The following is a 7,500-nucleotide window of genomic DNA, read 5'->3' as shown; positions in this document are numbered from 1 at the left end:
CACGCACCACCACACCGGCTGACTTCTATGTTGCTTCTCCTGTTTTCCGTAGGTAGGTATGTATGTGTGGGTATGTATGTATGTACGTATGTATGTACGTATGTATGTATGTATGTGAGTGAGATGGGTTTCGGGATTCTATCATGTTGCCCACGCTGGTCTCGAACTCCTGTCCTCAAGCAATCCGCCTGCCTGCCTCGGCCGCCCACACTGCTGCTATTACAGGCGTGAGACGCTGCGCCTGGCTCCTTCTACGTTTGCCTGCCTGCCTGCCTGCCTGCCTGCCTGCCTGCCTGCCTACCTATCAATCGTCTTCTTTTTAGTACGGATGTGCTCTCGCTTTGTTGTCCATGCTCTGGGCACACGTGATCTCTTTTTAAACTTCTATGATTATGATGATTGTAGGCGTCATCTCACGTGTCGGGGTGATCTCCAACTTTTAGGCTCCAGAGATCCTCCCGCATCGGCCTCCCGGAGTGCTGTGATGACACGCGTGGGCACGGTACGCTCTGGTCATGTTTGTCATGGGTCGGTTCTTTCCGTTTTTAATACGGGGACTGCGAACAGATAAAATGTTCACACGCATCTCACCGATCCGCCTTTTCGTTCTTTCTTTTTTTTTCTCTCTTTAGACGGAGTTTCACTCTTGTCGCCCAGGGTGGAGGACGATGGCGGATCTCGGCTCACCGCACCCTCCGCCTCCCAGGTTCAAGGGATTCTCCTGCCTCAGCCTTCCCGAGTAGCTGCGATGACAGCGATGAGCCATCGTGCCTGGCTAATTTTTCTATTCCTAGTACAGATGGGGTTTCTCCATCTTGGTTAGGCTGGTCTTCAACTTCCGACCGTTGGAGGATCTTAACTTTCTTGGTGGTGGTTGCTTTTCTTTTTCTTTTTTTCTTTTCTTTTCTTTCCTTCTCCTTCCCCCCCCCCAACCCCCCTTGTCGTCGTCGTCGTCCTCCTCCTCCTCCTCCTCCTCCTCCTCCTCTTTCATTTCTTTCAGCTGGGCTCTCCTACTTGTGTTGCTCTGTTGCTCACGCTGGTCTCAAACTCCTGGCCTTGACACTTCTCCCGTCACATCCGCCGTCTGCTTGTTGAAATGAGCATCTCTCGTAAAATGGAAAAGATGAAAGAGATAAACACGAAGACGGAAAGCACGGTGTGAACGTTTCTCTTGCCGTCTCCCGGGGTGTACCTTGGACGCGGAAACACGGAGGGAGCTTGGCTGAGTGGGTTTTCGGTGCCGAAACCTCCCGAGGGCCTCCTTCCCTCTCCCCCTTGTCCCCGCTTCTCCCCCAGCCGAGGCTCCCACCGCCGCCCTGGCATTTTCCACAGGAGAGGTATAGGGAGAGGACTGACACGCCTTCCGCATCTATATCCTGCCGGACGTCTCTGGCTCGGCGTGCCCCACCGGCTACCTGCCACCTTCCAGGGAGCTCTGAGGCGGATGCGACCACCCCCCCCCCGTCACGTCCCGCTACCCTCCCCCGGCTGGCCTTTGCCGGGCGACCCCAGGGGAACCGCGTTGACGCTGCCCTCGGATCCTCCGGCGAAGACTTCCACCGCATGCCCCGGGTGGGCCGGTTGGGATGAGACTGGACCACCCAGGACCGTGCTGTTCTTGGGGGTGGGCTGACGTACGGGGTGGACTGGCGGCCCCAGCATTGTAAAGGGTGCGTGGGTATGGAAATGTCACGTAGGATGCCCTCCTTCCCTTCGGTCTGCCTTCAGCTGCCTCAGGCGCGAAGACAACTTCCCATCGGAACCTCTTCTCTTCCCTTTCTCCAGCACACAGATGAGACGCGTGAGAGGGAGAAACAGCTCAATAGATACTGCTGACCTTCATTTGTGGAATCCTCAGTCGTCTACACACAAGACAGGTGACTAGGCAGGGACACAGATCAAACACTATTTCCGGGTCCTCGTGGTGGGATTGGTGTCTCTCCTCTCTCTCTCTCTCTCTCTCTCTCTCTCTCTCTCACACGCGCGCGCGCGCGCACGCACGCATGCACACACGCACGCACACACACACACACACACACACACACACATTTCCATATCTAGTTCACAAAGCACACTCACTTAACCTTTTCACAGTACGCAGGCTGAGTAAAACCCACCCCACCTTCCACCCGTTGGCTGACGAAACCCCTTCTCTACAATGGATGAAAAAGATGATCTGGGCCGGGCACGCTAGCTCACGCCTGTCATTCCGGCACTTTGGGAGGCCGAGGCCGGTGGATCGCTTGGGGCCGGGAGTTCGAGACCAGGCTGGCCGACGTGGCGAAACCCCGTCTCTCTGAAAAAATAGAACGATTAGCCGGGCCTGGTGGCGTGGGCTTGGAATCACGACCGCTCGGGAGACTGGGGCGGGCGAGTTGTTCCAACCGGGGAGGCCGAGGTTGCGATGAGCTGAGATCGTGCCGTGGCGATCCAGCCTGGATGACGGAGCGAGACCCCGTCTCGATACAATCATGATGTGATTATAAGATGAGTTGTGCGCGGTGATGGCCGCCTGTAGTCGCAGCTACTCGGGAGGCTGAGATGAGGAGAGGATCACTTGAGGCCCCACAGGTCGAGGCTTCGGTCGGCCGTGACCCACTGTATCCTGGGCGGTCACCGGTCAAGGAGATATGCCCCCTCCCCGTTTGCTTTTCTTTTCTTCCCTTCTCTTTTCTTCTTTTTTCTTCTCTTTTCTTTTCTTCTTTCTTTCTTTCTTTCTTTCTTTCTTTCTTTCTTTCTCTCTCTCTCTCTCTCTCTTCCCCTCTTTCTTTCCTGCCTTCCTGCCTTCCTGCCTTCCTGCCTTTCTTCTTTTCTTCTTTCCTCCCTTCCTCCCTTCCTTCTTTCCTCCCGCCTCAGCCTCCCAAAGTGCTGGGATGACTGGCGTGAGGTACCATGCCTGCTTGGCCTAAAGAGACCCTCTTGGAAAGTGAGACACAGAGAGCGCCTTCCAGTGATCTCATGGACTGATTTAGAGACGGCATCTCGCTCCGTCACCCCGGCAGTGGTGCCATCGTAACTCACTCCCTGCAGCGTGGACGCTCCTGGACTCGAGCGATCCTTCCGCCTCAGCCTCCAGAGTACAGAACCTGGGACCGCAGGCACGCGCCACTGTGCCCACACCGTTTTAAATTTTCTTTTCCTCCCCCGCCCGAGACAGAGTTTCGCTCTGGTGGCCTAGACTGCAGTGCGGTGGCGCGATCTTGGCTCGCCGCAACCTCTGCCTCCCGGTTTCAAGCGATTCTCCTGCATCGGCCTCCTGAGTAGCCGGGATTGCGGGCGTGCGCTGCCACGTCTGGCTGATTTTGTATTTTTAGTGGAGACGGGGCTTCTCCATGTCGATCGGGCTGGTCTCGAACTCCCGACCTCAGGTGATCCGCCCTCCCCGGCCTCCGGAACTGCTGGGATGACAGGCGTGAGCCACCGCGCCCGGCCTTCATTTTTAAATGTTTTCCCACAGACGGGGTCTCATCATTTCGTTGCAACCCTCCTGCCCGGCGTCTCAAAGTGCTGGCGTGACGGGCGTGAGCCACTGCGCCTGGACTCCGGGGAATGATTCACGACCACGGTCGCTGTACTGATTCTTTCTTTCTTTCTTTCTTTCTTTCTTTCTGTCTGTCTGTCTGTCTGTCTGTCTTTCTTTCTTTCTTTCCTTTCTTTCCTTTCTTTCTTTTCTTTCTTTCTTTCTTATTTATTGATAAATTATTTTATGATTTATTTGTGTACTTATTTTCAGACGGAGTCTCGCTCTGGGCGGGGCGGGGCGGGGCGAGGCGAGGCACAGCGCATCGCTTTCGAAGCCGCGGCAACGCCTTTCAAAGCCCCATTCATATGCACAAAGCCCTATTCCCTTCCTGGAGTTGGAGCTGATGCCTTCCGTAGCCTTGGGCTTCTCTCCATTCGGAAGCTTTGACAGGCGCAACCCCACCCAGAGGCTGCCTGCGGCTGAGGATTAGGGGGTGTGTTGCGGCTGAAAAGTGGGTCCCCTAGTTTTGATACCTCAGTGGACACATCCCCCGACCGCCATCGCTTGCTCGCCCTCTGAGATCCCCCGCCTCCACCGCCTTGCAGGCTCACCGCTTACTTTCATTTCTTTCTTCCTTTCTTGCGTTTCAGGAGGGGGTGCGGGAATGAGGGTGTGTGTGGGGAGGGGGTGCGGGGTGGGGACGGAGGGGAGCGTCCTAAGGGTCGATTTAGTGTCATGCCTCTTTCACCGCCACCACCGAAGATGAAAGCAACGATCGGCTACATACCGCGTGTTCTCATCTAGAAGTGGGAACTTACAGATGAGAGTTCTTGCATGGGCAGAACGAGGGGGACCAGGGACGCGGAAGCCTGCTTGAGGGAGGAGGGGTGGAAGGAGAGACAGCTTCAGGAAAAAAACAAAACACGAATACTGTCGGACACAGCACTGACTACCCGGGTGATGAAATCATCTGCACACTGAACACCCCCGTCCCAAGTTTACCTATGTCACAATCTTGCACATGTATGCTTGAACGACAAATAAAAGTTAGGGGGGAGAGAGGAGAGAGAGCGAGAGAGCGAGAGCGAGAGCGAGAGAGAGAGCGAGAGAGAGAGAGAGAGAGAGAGAGGGAGAGAGAGAGAGAGAGAGAGAGACACAAGTACAACCAAACACCACCTCCTTGACCTGAGTCAGGGGGTTTCTGGCCTTTTGGGAGAATGTTCAGCGACAATGCAGTATTTGGGCCGGTTCTTTTTTTTTCTTCTTCTTCTTCTTTTCTTTCTTTTTTTTTGGACTGAGTCTCTCTCGCTCTGTCACCCAGGCTGCGGTGCAGTGGCGCTCTCTCGGCTCACTGGAACCTCTGCTTCCCGGGCTCCAGTGATTCTTCTTCGGTAGCTGGGATTACAGGCACGCACCAGGATGGCCGGCTCATATTCTTATTTTTAGTAGAGAGGGGGTTTCTCCACGTTGGCCACGCTGGTATCGAACTCTTGACCTCAAATGATGCGCCTTCCTGGGCCTCCCAAAGTGCTGGAAACGACCGGCCTGAGCCGCCGGGATTTCAGCCTTTAAAAGCGCGGGCCCTGCCAACTTTCGCTGCGGCCCTTACGCTCAGAAGGACGTGTCCTCTCTGCCATAGGTTGACTCCTTGAGTCCCCTAGGCCATTGCACTGTAGCCTGGGCAGCAAGAGCCAAACTCCGTCCCCCCACCTCCCCGCGCAAATAATAACTAACTAACGAACGAACGAACTAACTAAGTAAATAAAATCTCTACACGTCACCTCTAAGTGTGTGTTCCCGTGAGGAGTGATTTCTAAGAAATGGCACTGTACACTGAACGCAGTGGCTCACGTCTGTCATCCCGAGGTCAGGAGTTCGAGACCAGCCCGGCCAACGTGGTGAAACCCCGTCTCTACTGAAAACACGAAATGGAGTCAGGTGCCGTGGGGCCGGCACCTGTCATCCCAGCTACTCGGGAGGCTGAGGCGGAAGAATTGCTTGAACCTGGCAGGCGGAGGTTGCAGTGACCCAAGATCGCACCACTGCACTACGGCCTGGGCGACAGAGTGAGACCCGGTCTCCAGATAAATACATAAATACATACATACGTACGTACGTACGTACATACATACATACATACGTACAGATATACAAGACAGAAAACAAGAAAAGAAAAGAAAGAGAAAATGAAAGAAAAGGCACTGTATCGCTACTGGGCTAGGACCGTCTCTCTGTCTGTTTCTCTCTGTTCGTCTCTGTCTTTCTCTCTGTGTCTCTTTCTCTGTCGGTCTGCCTGTCTGTCTGTCTGTCTGTCTCTTTCTTTCTGTCTGTCTCTGTCTCTGTCTTTGTCTCTCTCTCTCCCTCTCTGCCTGTCTCACTGTGTCTGTCTTCTGTCTTACTCTCTTTCTCTCCCCGTCTGTCTCTCTCTCTCTCTCTCCCTCCCTGTCTGTTTCTCTCTCTCTCTCTTTCTGTCTGTTTCTGTCTCTCTCTGTCTGTCTATGTCTTTCTCTGTCTGTCTGCCTCTCTCTTTCTTTTTCTGTGTCTCTCTGTCGGTCTCTCTCTCTCTCTGTGCCTATCTTCTGTCTTACTCTCTCTTTCTCTGCCTGTCTGTCTGTCTCTCTCTGTCTCTCCCTCCCTGTCCGTTTCTCTCTCTCTCTCTCCCCCTCTCCCTGTCTGTTTCTCTCCGTCTCTCTCTCTTTCTGTCTGTTTCTCACTGTCTCTCTCTGTCCATCTCTGTCTTTCTATGTCTGTCTCTTTCTCTGTCAGTCTGTCAGACACCCCCGTGCCGGGTAGGGCCCTGCCCCTTCCACGAAAGTGAGAAGCGCGTGCTTCGGTGCTTAGAGAGGCCGAGAGAAATCTAGACAGGCGGGCCTTGCTGGGCTTCCCCACTCGGTGTATGATTTCGGGAGGTCGAGGCCGGGTCCCCGCTTGGATGCGAGGGGCATTTTCAGACTTTTCTCTCGGTCACGTGTGGCGTCCGTACTTCTCCTATTTCCCTGATAAGCTCCTCGACTTAAACATAAACGGCGTCCTAAGGGTCGATTTAGTGTCACGCCTCTTTCACCGCCACCAGCGAAGATGAAAGCAAAGATCGGCTGAATACCGCGCGTTCTCATCTACAAGTGGGAACTTACAGATGAGAGTTCTTGCATGGGCAGAACGAGGGGGACCAGGGACGCGGAAGCCTGCTTGAGGGAGGAGGGGTGGAAGGAGAGACAGCTTCAGGAAAAAAACAAAACACGAATACTCTTGGACACAGCACTGACTACCCGGGTGACGAAATCATCTGCACACTGAACACCCCCGTCACAAGTTTACCTATGTCACGATCTTGCTCATGTATGCTTGAACGACAAATAAAAGTTCGGGGGGAGAAGAGAGGAGAGAGAGAGAGAGAGACGGGGAGAGAGAGACGGGGAGAGAGAGAGGGGCGGGGAGAGAGAGAGAGAGACAGAGACAGAGACAGAGAGAGAGAGAGAGAGAAGTAAAACCAAACACCACCTCCTTGACCTGAGTCAGGGGGTTTCTGGCCTTTTGGGAGAACGTTCAGCGACAATGCAGTATTTGGGCCCGTTCTTTTTTTTTTTTTTTTCTTTTCTTTCTTTTTTTTGGACTGAGTCTCTCTCGCTCTGTCACCCAGGCTGCGGTGCAGTGGCGCTCTCTCGGCTCACTGAAACCTCTGCTTCCCGGGTTCCAGTGATTCTTCTTCGGTAGCTGGGATTACAGGCGCGCACCATGACGGCCGGCTCGTAGTTCTATTTTTAGTAGAGATGGGGTTTCTCCACGTTGGCCACGCTGGTCTCGAACTCCTGACCTCAAATGATCCGCCTTCCTGGGCCTCCCACAGTGCTGGGACGACAGGCCTGAGCCGCCGGGATTTCAGCCTTTAAAAGCACGGGCCCTGCCAACTTTCGCTGCGGCCCTTACGCTCAGAAGGACGTGTCCTCTCTGCCATAGGTTGACTCCTTGAGTCCCCTAGGCCATTGCACTGTAGCCTGGGCAGCAAGAGCCAAACTCCGTCCCCCCACCTCCCCGTG

Source organism: Pan troglodytes, chromosome 17, assembly GCF_028858775.2.
Source record: "Pan troglodytes isolate AG18354 chromosome 17, NHGRI_mPanTro3-v2.0_pri, whole genome shotgun sequence".
NCBI classification, from domain to species: Eukaryota; Metazoa; Chordata; class Mammalia; order Primates; family Hominidae; genus Pan; species Pan troglodytes.
The sequence above is the reverse complement of the archived record's forward strand: the minus strand, read 5'-3'. Positions refer to the sequence as shown.